The 14,775-nt window shown below is 34.9% G+C and overlaps 1 pseudogene; it reads right to left on the minus strand.

Annotated features, from left to right (window-relative positions):
- Positions 1 to 6,541: 6,541 nt before the first annotated feature.
- On the minus strand, positions 6,542 to 14,426 carry LOC101419233 (tropomyosin alpha-3 chain-like; annotated as a pseudogene).
- Between the last annotated feature and the right edge of the window lie 349 nt (positions 14,427 to 14,775).

The following is a 14,775-nucleotide window of genomic DNA, read 5'->3' on the forward strand; positions in this document are numbered from 1 at the left end:
GGTTCATTGTTTTTTTCTTCAAGGATCCCATGGATTTTTTTAAAAAAATGCTATTCTAGTTCCATATATGCAACCTTACATTTCCCCCTCTTAATCACATTCACATGTATAATTAAGTGCTCTTAATTATCATCACAGTGTTGTGCTAATTACCACCATCCATTACCAAAACTTTTCCATCGTCCCAAACAGAAACTCCGTGCAGTTTAATCCTTAACTCCTTATTCTTCACCCCCCACCCATCCCCTGGTAATCTCTATTCTAGATTATTATTCTATGAGTTTGCTTATTTTATTTTATTTTATTTTTTTTGGAAGTTCTTTTTTTTTTTTCTTTTAAAAAAATTTATTGATGTATATCTCTCATACATAAGCATACATAAACAATAAGTATATAATAATAGTTGGGAGTTTAAAAAACAAACATATAGCATCACACAGAACTCTCATACCTCATCCTACCACCAATACCTTGAAATGTTTTTAAACATTTTTAACTAATGATTAAAGAACATTGTCAAACTATTACAACTAACCAAAGTATTTTCCCCCAACCCACCCTATTATTATCTTTATATCATTTATATAAGATCATACATAAACAATAAGTATGGTAAAAATTGTGGGCTTACAAAACAAACGTATAACATCATACAGAGGTCACATACATCAACCCTCCATCAACACCTTGAATTTTCATGAGACGTTTGTTACCAATTATGAAAAATTATTATCAAAATCTTATAGTCCTTATCTTACATTTGGTACATTTCCCCCCCAATCCACCCTCTTATTACTTTTTAAAGTATATTTTTATGGAAGAAGTTGTAAACTTATAATCATCCACATGTGCAGAATTCCCAAACTACACCCCACTATCTGAACATTTGTTACAGATAAGAATATCATCTGATTGTTACCATGTCCATAGTGTACATTTGGCACACATACTCCACACTGCCCCATTATCAACACAGTACATCTTTGGCATAGATGCAAGAATATTATATTATTGCTGCTAACCACAGTCCAAAGGTCCCTCTAATTGTATTTTTCCCATGTTTCTCCACATTCCCACCACCTTGCAGCAGTGATGTACATCTGCTTTAGCTAACAAAGGACACTCTTGCATCTGTACCATCAAACACAATTCTCATTCACCTCTTGGTTTACTGTGCTATTTAGTTCCTAGATTATTCTCTAGCATTCTGTCAATTGGCATTTCATACCTAGACTAGAGTTTGCTTATTTTAATTATTTCATATCTGTGTGATCATACAATATTTGTCCTTTTTCTGTCTGGCTTATTTCATTCAACATAATGTTTCCAGGATATATCTATGTTGTTGCATGTATGAAAACATCATTCCTTTTTATGATGAATAATATTCCATTCTGCATATATATCACATTTTGTTTATCCATTCATCTATTGACGAACACTTGGGTTGCTTCTGTCTTTTGAAAATTGTGAATGATGCTGCTTGAACATTGTTGTGCAAAGATCTGTTCAAGTGCCTGCTTTCAATTCTTTTAGGTATATACCTAAAAGTGGTATTGCTGGGTCATATGGTAATTTTAAACTTAACTTTCTAAGGAACCTCCAAACTGTTTGCCGTAGCAGTAGAACCATTTTACATTTCTACCAACAATGAACACATGTTCCTATTTATATGCATCCTCTCCAACACTTGTACTTTTCTGTTTTTCAAATAGTAGCCATTCTAGTGGGTGGAAATGGTATCTCATTGTGATTTTGATTTTTTTTAAGTTTTCACTAAATGCTTTATGGGATAACATGTGAACCCTGAGCATCAATCTAAATTGCCATAATAGTAGACTGATTTTATAACACTTCCATTCAGTTTCAAATATATTTCAAACAAACAAACATATAAAAGGTTTTATAGTTTTATTAACCTTTGGTGAAAAATCCGCACAATCATTGATCAAGTTATTGAAGAATCTCTACTCCTTCTTTTTGTCAGTACCGAAATTAGTCTTCACAGTCCTCCTGAATTTCTTCATTCTGTTCTTGTGTTCCCTTTGCTGCTTTCTTGAGCTCTTTTTCTTCTCATATAGGCCATTTCTTACAAATCTGTGTTTGGGTTCATTTTTCTTTACATAATCCAAGGAATCATAAAACACACTGTATTAGTCAGCCAAAGGGGTGCTGATGCAAAATACCAGAAATCTGTTGGCTTTTATAAAGGGTATTTATCTGGGGTAGAAGCTTACAGTCACAAGGCCATAAAGTATAATTTCTTCCTTCACCAAAGTCTGTTGCCACATATTGGCACAAGGTGGTGGGTCACGTCCGTGAGGGTTCAGGCTTCCTCCTTCTCCCAAGGCTCTGTGGTCCTAGCTTCTTCCAATCTCAGCTGCAGGCTGGCACAAGTCTTATCTCTCTCCTGGGCCTCATTTCTCTCTGGGCTCAGCTGCTCTGGTCTCTCTACAAGGTCATCTGTAGACTGTCAGGCTCTCTCTCTTCCCCTGGGGCCTCTGCCATGTCTATGGATCTGTCTCTACTCCGGGTTTTTCTCCTGTGTGTTTACTTTGCAGGGCTCCAGCTCAAAATTTCAACTCTCTTCTCTGCCATGTGGTTTTCTCTGTGAGTCCCCTCCCTTGGTGACCTGACCCAATTAAAGCCTTAATCATTATTTAATCAACTAAAAGTGAAACCTCTGAATCCAATCTAATATGCTCAGAGGAGCAGACCAGTTTCCAGTTTCCAAACTATTTTTGGAATTCATAAACAGTGTCAAACTGCTACACACACCAAAGCCACTTGTCTTGCCACCACCAGAATGATTTTAAATCTAGATAGAAAGATGACATCTGGTGTGGTCTTGTACATTTTGGCTAGTTTTTCCCAAACTTCTGGTCCAGGATGAAGGACATCAATAACTATTTTTTTTTCACTGAACTAGTTTGTTAGTCAAGAATTTTCTGGTCTAGATAGTTACTGTGTTATTCATGATGCTTGGTGATGCTTATGCAGCCATGGAGGAAAATCTGGGATTTTGATTTTGCATTTACCTAATGGTTAATGATGTTGAGCATCTTTTCATGTTCTTCCTGGCCATTTGTATATCTTCATTGGAGAAATGTCTATTCAAGTCTTTTGCCCATTTGTAAATTGTGTTGTTTGTCTCTATGTGGTTGCATTGAAGAATTTCTTTAGATATTCTGGATATCAAACCCTTATTGGATATGTGGTTTCCAAACATTTTCTCTCATTGTGTATGTTATCATTTTACTTTCATGATAAAGTCATTTAAGGAAAAAGTGTTTTAATTTGATGAGTTTCCATTTACTATTTTTCCTTTTGTTGCTTATGCTTTCAGTATAAAGTCTAAGAAACCCTTGCCTAACAGAAAGTCTTAAACATGCTTCCCTATGTTTTCTTTTAGAAGTTTTAAAGCTCTGGCTCTCATATTTACATCTTTGATTCATTCTGAGTTTATTTTTGTATATGGTATGAGGTAGGAGTCTAGCTTCATTCTTTTGTAAATGGAGATCCATCAGCCCCATTTTTTGAAGAGACCGTTCTTTCCCAATTCAAACATCAATTGGCACTAAATGTGAGAGTTGACTTCTGAGATGTCAATTCAGTTCCCTTGGTCTATATGTCTGTCCTTGGGCCAGTACCATGCTGTTTTGATTACTGTGTTTTGTACTAAGTTTTAAGATTAGGAAGTGTGAGTCCTCCAAGTTTGTTCTTCTTTTTCAAGATGACTTTGCCTATCCAAGGCCCCTTACTCTTCCATATAAATTTGATGATAGGTTTTCCTTTTCTGTAAAGAAGGTTATTGGAATTTTTATTGAGATTGCATTGAATCTGTAAATTGCTTTAAGTACTGTTAACATCATAGCAATATTTAGACTTCCAGTCCATGAATCCCTTAGCAATCTTTTGTAGTTTTCTGTGTACAAGTCCCCTACATCCTTGGTTAGATTTATTCGTAGATACTTGATTCTTTTAGTTGTTGTTGTAAATGGAACCTTTTTTTCCCTTGATTTAATCTTTTGATTGTTTATTACTAGTGTATAGAAACACTACTGATTTGGGGGTATCAGTCTTGAAACCCACCACTTTGCCAAATTCACTTATTAGCTCTAGGAGATTTGTTGTGATTTTTCAGTACTTTCTGTATATAGGATCATGTCATCTACAAATAGTAAAACTTTTACTTCTTTCTTTCCAGTATGGATGTTCTTTATTTCTTTTTCCTGCCTCATTGTTCTAGCTAGAACTTCCAGTACAATGTTGTATAACAATGGTGTCAGTGGGCATCCTTGTTTTCTTTCAGATATTAGAGGGAAAGCTTTCAGTCTTTCATCATTAAGCATTATGTTAGCTGTACATTTTTCATATATGCTCTTTATCATGCAGATGAAATTTCCTTCTATTCTTATTTTTCTAAGTGTTTTTAATCAAATTTTGTCAAATGCCCATGTATTTTTTCCTTCATTCTGTTAATGTTGTGTCTTATATTAATTGATTTTCTTATGTTGAACCACCCTTGCATACCTGAAATAATCCTATTTGATCATGGTGTATAATTCTTTTAGTGTGCTCTTTGTTAGTGTTTTGTTAAGGATTTTTTTTTCATCTATATCCTTAAGAGATACTGGGCTAATTTGCTTTTCTTGTATCTTTGTATCTAACTTTGGTATTAGGGTAATGTTGGTCTTATAGAATTAGGGAGTATTCTAGCCTCTTCAACTTTTTGGAAGGTTTTGAGCAGTGTTGGTATTAATTCTTCTTGGTTTTTGATTACTAATTCAATGTCTTTTAGTAGCTATTGGTTGACTGAGATCATCTATTTCTTCTTGAGTCACTGTAAGTAATTTGTATGTTTCTAGGAATTTGTCCATTTTATCTAGATTTTCTAGTTTGTTGGTGTATAGTTGTTCATAGTATCCTATTAAGATCCTTTTTCTTTCAGTGGGGTTGGTAGTAATGTCCTTTTCATTTCTGATTTTACTTATTTGTATCTTCTATTTTTTCTTCATCAGTTTACCTAAAGGTTTGTCAATTTTATTGATCTTTATAAAGAATCAATTATTGTGTTTTGTTGATTCTTTCAATTGTTCTTTTAAGTTCTCTATTTCATTTATCTGCATTCTAACCTTTGTTATTTTCTTCCTTCTGCTTTCTTTGGGTTTATTTGCTCTACTTTTTCTAGTTCTTTCAGTTTTTAGTTCAGTTTCAGAGACATTAGGTCTGTGATTTGACATGTTTCTTCATTTTTAATGTAAACCTTAAGAGCTATAAATTTTTCTCTTAGCACTACCTTTGCTGCATCCTGTAAGTTTTGGTACGTTGCATTTTCAATTTTTTACCTCAAGATATTTCTTAATTTCCTTTGTGATTTCCTCTTTTTTTTTTTTAGGTTTGGGAGGAACTGGATTTAAAAAAAAAACTTAGCCAATTTTCAGTATCAAAACAGTTGCATTATTGGTTTCTCTTTCTCCCAATTGGTCCCCCAAAGGTACTACACCAGAGGAGAGTACATTTTAAGCCAATAAACTGTAGGATGCATACCTAGCAGACTTCACAGAAATCTCACCAACAAAGGGAACTGGGTGAGGAAAGGAGTTGTGAAATATCAGCACACTGCCACCCAGATTGGATGGCTAATGTTCCCCAACCCCAAAGAAGCAAAGTTTTAAAATAATATAAAATTTTAAAAAAGTTTTATCTGTAAGCTATTCAAGATTTCTTCAGCACTGACTAATCCAAAGCATGAGATGGCACTTTTTGAGACAGCAGCTTCAGACCCAGAAAAGAGTGATGAGATGTTTTATATGGCTAAATCAATTGCAAAAACATAATTTTCTTTTTTTCCTTTTTAAAATGAAGCAGAAGAGTGAATCAGTTGGTCACCCCAACATAAGGGGCACATCATCCACTCTGTGAGCCATTGGGAAGGGGTAAAAAAGGACAGGACAAAGTTTTGGTCTCAGACAGGGTCTCACCATATTAATTTGGTCACTTACAAGAAAAATAAAATATAATAAAATTTCCCTAAATACCTTAAAGCTGAAAACCAGAATAGCACTTTTTTTGAGGGTAGGTTTCTCCTGGAATCATTTTTCTGGTTTGATTGGGGCTTTGTTTAGAGCAATGAATTTTCCCCTGGGCTATGTTTGGCTCTCAGTGAGGGAGGCCCATCCCTCTTTCCCTCCTCTCTGGAGAGCGCAATAAGCATTAAGTTGAAAAATTACATTCCAAAAGTGAGAAAGGAATTAGATGGTTGCTTCAGAGCTGTGAAACTATTTGGAATGTTTTACAAATGGTTGCTACAACAACAAAAAAGGGGGATAATTACAAAATGTATACATTGTAACATGTTTTTAAAGACACCTGTCTTGTGCTCACATTCCCTTAAATAATGTTCTCAAAGGTGAGAGGAGAAAGCAGCCTTCCAGTTAAAGATCAGCCCTAAGTGTAAAGGTCAGCTTTGGGCAGGCTGGTCTTAGGCAGAGTCGGGGTCAAAGGGAGGAGCAGGAGCAGGGCAGGACTGGGTCCTCTACTACATCTCATTCAAGTCAAGCAGAGTCTAGTTCAGCATTCTTTGGGTACAAAGGTACTCCTCTTTTGTGTATTTTGGTTTATCTTCCAAATCATCAATTTTCTTTTCTAGCTTGGCTACTGATCTCTCTGCAACTTCAACATGGGTCTCTGCCTCCTTGAGTTTCTCAGTAAGAATCTTTATCTCTTCTTAATATTTGTCTTCTTTTTGAGAATCCTTTCCTTCAACAGTACTCAGACAATTCAGATCTTGTCCATCAGTCTGATCTGCTTATCCATCTCTCAGCAATGGGATTCTGCCAGCTCAACTTGTTCCTCAGTGTATTCCAAGTCCCCTTCAATAATCACCAACTTACAAGCCACCTCTTCATATTTTGTATCTGCCTCTTCTGCAATGTGCTTAGCTTCTTTGAGTGGGATTTCCTGGAGTTCAAGTTTTTCATTATCTTTTAAAGTTCAGTTTTCAATAACCTCCATACCTCTTTTGCTTTCATCAACAGCTTTCTCTGTTTCCTCCAGATTTTGCAGGGCAATGGCTAGATGCTCCTGAATGTGATTCAGCTTCTCTTCAACCACCTGGGTTCAATGACTCAAGGAGTCCACTTCGGCCACAGTCTGTTCCCAGGCCCACCTTTCTCCTTCTGCTTCCCACTAGAGATTCTTGGCTCTTTCCTTGGCATCATTGGCAAGCTACTGTATGTCGGAGTCCTAGACCTGAAGGGTATCAGGATTGAAAGACAAAGAAAGATTGGAATCAGGGGATCTGCAAGCATTGAAGCCTCAAGCTCATCAGACAAGTTTATTAATATAAGGGGCTTCTTTATATATCCCAAGCAGTCGTGAGAACTAGCAAATATTCTAGCTAACTATTCCCATTACCTCATTCTTGAAAACACAGTGCACTGTGGATAAGATAGTTACCAAATCTCATAATGTTCTATTATATTATTGAAACAAATATACTCATTAATCTTGTTGCCTAGGTACTTGAGATATCAAGTCTGGGTTCTCCTGGAATGTTATGTTTCCCAGAGAGATTAGCCACCTGCATGTATATCTCTAGGGACAGCATGACCCAGTGATCAGAAAGTAACTTGCTACTATGGAAACAGCATACCTTTGTTTCCCACATTTCCCCCTTTTCGTTTTAGTCAGGGTGGCTGTGCCTGTCTTAGGTTGCCCTCCTCTGAGAGTCTTACCTGTCATTGACTACCAGCCAAGCACTCTGACTATGGGGAACTATATCAGGGTTTTAGCAAATACAAAATTATTAGCTTGTCCCATCACATCAACATGGTGCAGTCTTCGGCATACTTCTTGTCCCAGGCAAGCGACAACAATGAGCAACAAGATTAACACACAAAGTCCTATTCCTAATGCTGACAAAAAATGTTGAGACTTCTACCAATCTACTGGATTAAATTTATTAAAATGAGAAATTAAGTCATTAAAGATATCTTTATCTTCAGCTACATAAATCTGATTATGAGACATTTTTAATATCTTTTCTGTAATTCTTCTATTTCTAGTGACATATTACTTTTATGACCTATCAAATGATTTTTAATCTTTTCCCAATCAAACATATAATTATTATAAGCAAGTGGAGTAATGCAAAAGTTACTTTCATTCCAATCACATTTCAATCCCCTAAGTAAGTTTAAGTTATATACTTGATCTCCAAGATGTAAAACCGCTGATTCTAAATCATTAACTCTACTGTTTAATTCTCCATCAATATGTTCTTGACTATGCCATAAGTCACTAGCATTCTTATGCCATTCATGCATGTATTGTTGAGTCTGCACCGTCTCATGCAAGGCCACAGTAGCTGTAGTGGCAGCTGCAATGACACCAATCACTCCTAATATGCCAGCTATTAGCAGTCCCACAAATCGCTTCGAGTGCTTCAGGATTTCTCAAGCCATATGGAACAGCAGTTGACTCTCAGGTGACGATTGCCAAATTTGTTTCAGTCACACTGGAATCCACACTCCCCGCTGCCTTCGAGCCATTGTAATGAAATCTCCATTCTGTAAATTGTTCTCAGACAAACAGGTATGCAAAGTCCCACTTTTATAAAATAGAGTATTCTAGGTTATAGTTAATTTCCAACCACAAACACGTAAGGATCTCTTACACACACCTGAAGATGATGAATTTGATTTAAATGCAGTTATTGACACTTCTTACTATTATTCCCAATCTATTCTATAGTAGGAGCTATTCCTAGAAAAACTTTCCACAGATTCTTCTGTTTGTGTATAGATGTAATATTACACCATGGAGAAGGGATCCATTTTCCTTTCTGTTTCCAAACACTATTATTTTTAGTAAAAATTATTTTTTGTTGTCCTTTACTATTTAGACCATGCCAAATAAATCTGTCATTATATTCAATGGGACTCCCCATAGCGGCATTTTCCCACACTATTCCATAGGAATCATTAAAAATGACAGATCCTCTTCCTATGTGGCACTCTTGCCATCCTTCTTTATCCCTACTGTCTTTTTGCAGACAATCATAAGAAGGATTTTTGGTCATGATAAAATTGTAAGAGGGAAATAAAGTTAGTTACAATAAACTGAGTATTATTATTTTTGAGGATAATTATGGCCCGATTTTTAACATACATAGAGGAAGGATGGTTACCAATGCATAAGGGTCGATAATCAAATTGTAGTATGAGATTATAGATTTTTTGTCCTTCCTCATAGGATTTAATTGGCAATTGATCATCAGTTGGTCCAGGGAATATATGGGTCTTATTCAGATATATATGAAAGAATGGATTTTTCCAGGTTAACACTCTAAGTAATGGGGGGTTAGGTATATAGGCCCAATAAGTGTAATTACCAGCAGCTTCCTCATTACTTATGATCGCCATCATCAGAAGTTGCAGGAGACCCCATCTTTTCATTCTGAGGTTTAATTTTCTTTGCAGGTAACCAAATTTGTTCTCCATTTTCCGAAATGACAAGAGCATAGACTTGCCCCCATACTTTTATCCTGCCTTTTTTCCATTCATTACTTAAGATATCTTTCCAGAATATTGGTTGGTCTTTATTTCTAATGTCCACTGTAGATGTTTGACATTTTCCAAAGTGACATTACGCAGGTGTCAATGAATTATAAACATTAAGAAAATTTAAAGTAAATAAAGCTTTTGCCAATTGATCTTTTGGTGTTATAATACCATCATCTCCCCCTTTTTGTTTTAAAAATATAGTTTTTAGGGTATGATGGCAGCATTCAATTATGGCTTGACCTGTAGGATTGTAAGGAATGCCCGTTGTATGTTCAATACCATACGAAGCACAAAATGCAACAAAGGACTTATTGGTGTAAGAAGGACCATTGTCAGTTTTAATTTTTGAGGGGCATCCCATCACAGCAAAAGCAGACCACAAATGTGAATGAACATGATAAAAACATTCACCACTTTGTGCAGTAGCCTACAAAAAATGAGAGTAAGTATCAATGCAGATATGGACATATCGTAATTGACCAAATGATGGTATGTGAGTAACATCCATCTGCCACAGTTGATTAGAAGGCAGGCCTCTGGGATTAGTCCTAGCCTGAAAAGGCACTGTAGTTAAGGGTCCACAGGTGGCACAGGTGCGAATAATTTCTTGAGCTTGATGTTTTGTTAATTGAGGAAATTTATATCTAAGTCTCTTAGTATTAATATGAGTTAATGCATGATATTTATTGGCATCCTGCAAACCCTACTAATAAATCAGCTTTTGCATTTTGGGTAGCTAGAGGACTAGGAAGGGAAGAATGAAACCAGATATGAGTAATATATATGGGCTGACTTCTTTGTCTAATGAGGGTTTGAAGGTGAGCAAAAAGTTGAGACAATTCATCAGTAATAAAAATATGAGCTGTTTCAATATGGCTTACAGTTAAACAAACATATTCAGAGTCAGAGACTATATTCAAGGGCTCTTGAAACATTTGTAAAACCTTAATGATGGCTGAAAGTTCTGTGCGTTGAGCAGATGAATAAGGAGTCTGCGAAACCTGTTCTTTTTGAGAAGTAACGTGTGCTGCTTTTCCATTACTACTACCATTAGTAAATACTGTACAAGATGGTTGGGTTATGCACATAGCCCTGAAAATCACTGCAAAAGTTCATTGTTGGGTTTTTTACAGATAGAGGAATGCAGCTGGCTTGACTTGTTTAAGAAGACACTAAAGAAAGTTTTAGCAAGATTTAAAACAAAGTGATAGCAACAAAGCTGGACATTAACTTCTTGCAACAAACTAGCAGTGTTTGGGATAGCTGCATACTACAGTGTTGTTACTTTAATCTATGATAAGAGGTTGTTTCTGTGACACATACTCTTTTATAATAATTAAAACCATAATTAACTGCATTGTATTTTTCTTTAATATTATGTTGAAATATTGATAACTTTATACATTCTTAAGTATTCATAGGAAACTTTTACTCATACAACTTTAATTAACAGAGGGTTAAAGAAAAAAAAACTTGTTGATTTTGTAACACTTTTAAACACCTTTTATTTGACTTATAACATATTAATTGAACTTAACTATTACTTTAATTTTTCTTTCAAGATAAAAGAACAAATCTTTTATAATTAGTTTGGAATAAAAGGTTACTTTTCAGGATTTGGTTTAAGCAGGTTTGAACGTTATGTTCTTTTAAAAGAGATAAAACTTCTCCTTGGAACACCGAGGAAATGATGAGGTTAAAGCACAAGAAGCTATTTTGATAAAACAGACTTTCTTTGTATATTGATTATTCAGGATAAAAGCTTTTGTCAAAACAGATTAATGATTTGAGAGGCTTTGAGAAAGAACAAAATTTTAACTTTCCATTAGTATACTACTTGATACTAAACCTTTTAAAATTTTATAGACAGACCCATCAAATCTTACTTAATTTTAATCATAAGAATTTCATTTCCCACGAACTTTCTACACTTTCAATATTCAACTAGATTTTGTTCCACACTTTACTTTTTCCCAATAATCAATCATTTTATCTTAGGACAAAATCATCTCCTGTTTCCTTAATAATAAAAACACATTCCATATAGCCCACATACGAAGTTATCAGGCAAACTTCTTACAACATATAATACCATTAACACTAAACAAGCTTGTTAAAATAATAAACTTTTCTTCACTTTAAATACTTAGTAGCATGCAATATTAGAAACAGTCCCCTAGAAGCAAGTTGTCAGGGGAGGCTGTCTGCTGACAAATTTTCTTGTTATAAAATTACCTTTTATTATTATTATTATTATTAATTCAGGTTTGTTTAATAATGACCTTTTGGAATTAGCCACTTAAACACTTTAATTTAAACAATGCTTTGTTAAATTTCTTATAATTATTTATAACCATATATACTATAATTATATTATTTTAAGACAAATTTTACCTTCACAGAACACATTTCCTTACTTAAAGTCACCACAATACCTTCTGCAACTTGCTACATGCATTTAAGTTCCAAGAGTTTATGAAAATTAGCCATCCTACTTTAGGACAAAACACACTTTTTAGGAAAAACTTATTAAATTTCAGTCAGCATTTCCACAAACTTTATCCTTCTTTAATATTCATTTAAATTTTACATCCTTTATTTTATCTTGTGAAAAAAATAAAGTATTCATTTCAATCTAGGCAAGAACAACTTTTTATGAAAAGACTTACAGTAATTTTGTTAATCAAGACTTACAATTTTTATCATTGTAGAGATCTTATTAACATTTAAACTCAAGTATTAATATAAGTGCTTATTTAATTTTTGACCATTTGAGTAGAGCTCTTTTTAAAAATTTTTATTAATTTATATTACCATCCAGAGGTATCAAAATATACACTGACATTGAAGGAACAGACAGACACAGAACAATTACAATACATTAACAGAAACATACAGTTTACAGTTAACCCATAATTCTTACTTTCTTGGTATAGCTGTTTTTAAGTTCTCCGTTATATCACATTTTAGAGTTTACTTTTTAAGATTTTTTCTGGAATCCATGTTGCCTGTAACATGCAAGCTTGTACTTGGAAACATTTTTATTAATTATCAGCAATCAGTTAAGATAACTTGAGCAGCATAAATGTAGTTAAGCTCTAATTTAGCAGTTTAGACAGACTGTTAACACACATTTTTGGATTATTATTCTGTAAGTTTATACTGAGACTTGAAGTTCAGGAGTAAACTATTGATTTAAAACTGAAAATTCCTTTTTAAACCTTGATAAAAATTTTGTACTAATTTTATTATCTTGGTTAAATAAGCCCAATTAGAATTAGCATGGAAACAAAACAGAACACCAATGTTGCTATGTTTTTCTCTTTTTTCAGTGGCTTAACTCTATTAACCCCCACTAGCCCACAGCTACATTGTCATGTAGACAGCAGGGAGTTTGCAGAGTTGCTGCCAGAACAGTTTCTTTATCTTAATTAACACTTTAACAGAGAGTTTTCTTACAAGCCTGATTTCACTAACAAGGACTTTGTTTAGTATTTTTACCTGTTTTAAATCTTTTAATAGTTTAAAAGGTATTGGCTCAGGATGAAACTCGACACCCCCTTGCAGATTCTTTGTATCTGGTGGTATCACATGAAATGTTACGGGGAAAGCAGATAATAATTGTTTAACATAAGGCAAAGCATTGGCAACATCTGAAAATATTTCTAATTTAGGCTTAGTAACAGAAGGCAATTCAGTAGGTGCAGAGGTTTGTACTGGATACACAGAAGATATTTCATTAGGATACTTCACTGAGCTTTTATTGATGAAAGGGTTAATATCTGGATGAGGGAAAAAAACCTGATGGTTTCCCATTTGCCTCAAGCTCTTGTCCTTGTTCCAATTTACTTTCTTTCATTTCAAATTTACTTATGGGCTTAGAAAATATAGTAGTTTTATCTTTCTCTCCTTCTTTAGACTATAAAGGTTCTAAGGCTGCTGCAATTTGTTGTCCTAAAGCCCACACCGACAGTGGTATAGTTTTTCTTTTTTGGTATGCTCTAAGTGGTGCCTTCATTACTTGTTCCCACTGTTTAAGAATTAAAAGATTCTTTCCTCCTGGCTGAAACCAGTAACAGTGTTTTTGTACTATAGCAAAAAGTTCGAGTAAATCAGCAGTTTTTACTGAGACTCTTGACAGTATTTAAGAGAGTTTTAGTACCTGTGAATATTCTTCCAGCTGTCCTGGTTGATTACCCATACCCTGATGCTAGCAGAAAACAGGATTAATTAAAATTCTTACCACTGTATGGTCAGACTTGAGTCACCCTTTGATGGATGTCTCAACCTTTCAGGAAGGTTTTCAGTTCCGCATTCCTGATACTGTCATGGAAGAATCTCTGCTGCAGTCACTACTTCGGGCCCCATGTTGGGTGCCAGATGTTGGAGTCACAGACCCGAAGGGTATCAGGAATGAAAGACCAAGAGAGATTGGGATCAGGGGATCTGCGAGCATTGAAGCCTCAAGCTCATCAGACAAGTTTATTAATATAAGGGGCTTCTTTATATATCCCAAGCAGTCATGAGAACTAGCAAATATTCTAGCTAACTATTCCTATTACCTCATTCTTGAAAACACAGTGCACTGTGGATAAGATAGTTACCAAATCTCATAATGTTCTATTATATTATTGATATAATCTTGTTGCCTAGGTTACTTGCGATATCAAGTCTGGGTTCTGCTGGAATGTTATGTTTCCCAGAGAGATTAGCCACCTGCATGTATATCTCTAGGGACAGCATGACCCAGTGGTCAGAAAGTAACTTGCTACTATGGAAACAGCATGCCTTTGTTTCCCACAGCTGTAGAACCTGGATCTTGTGCTTTATTGCCCTGATGGTAGTGATCCCGGTCATGGTGCCCAACAAACAAATGCTCATACTCAGGATTCCTGTATCCTCTTCTCAGCTTTGCAGCTGCTTCTCCTGCAACTTCCCCTTTAACCCATTGGTTGTTTAAGAGTACATTGTTTAACTTCCACATATTAGTTAGTGTTCCTTTTTGCCCTCTGTTATTGATTTTTTAGCTTCATTCCATTGTGGTCAGAGAAGATACATTGTATGATTTCAATATATATATTTTTTAATAGATTGAGACTTGTTTCATGACTTAATACATGGTTTTCTCCTGCAGAATGATCCATGTGCACTCACAAAGGGATTATGTGTTTGGTTGTTGGGTGAAATGTTTTACAAATTATGTATG

Source organism: Dasypus novemcinctus, chromosome 1 (assembly GCF_030445035.2).
Source record: "Dasypus novemcinctus isolate mDasNov1 chromosome 1, mDasNov1.1.hap2, whole genome shotgun sequence".
NCBI classification, from domain to species: domain Eukaryota; kingdom Metazoa; phylum Chordata; class Mammalia; order Cingulata; family Dasypodidae; genus Dasypus; species Dasypus novemcinctus.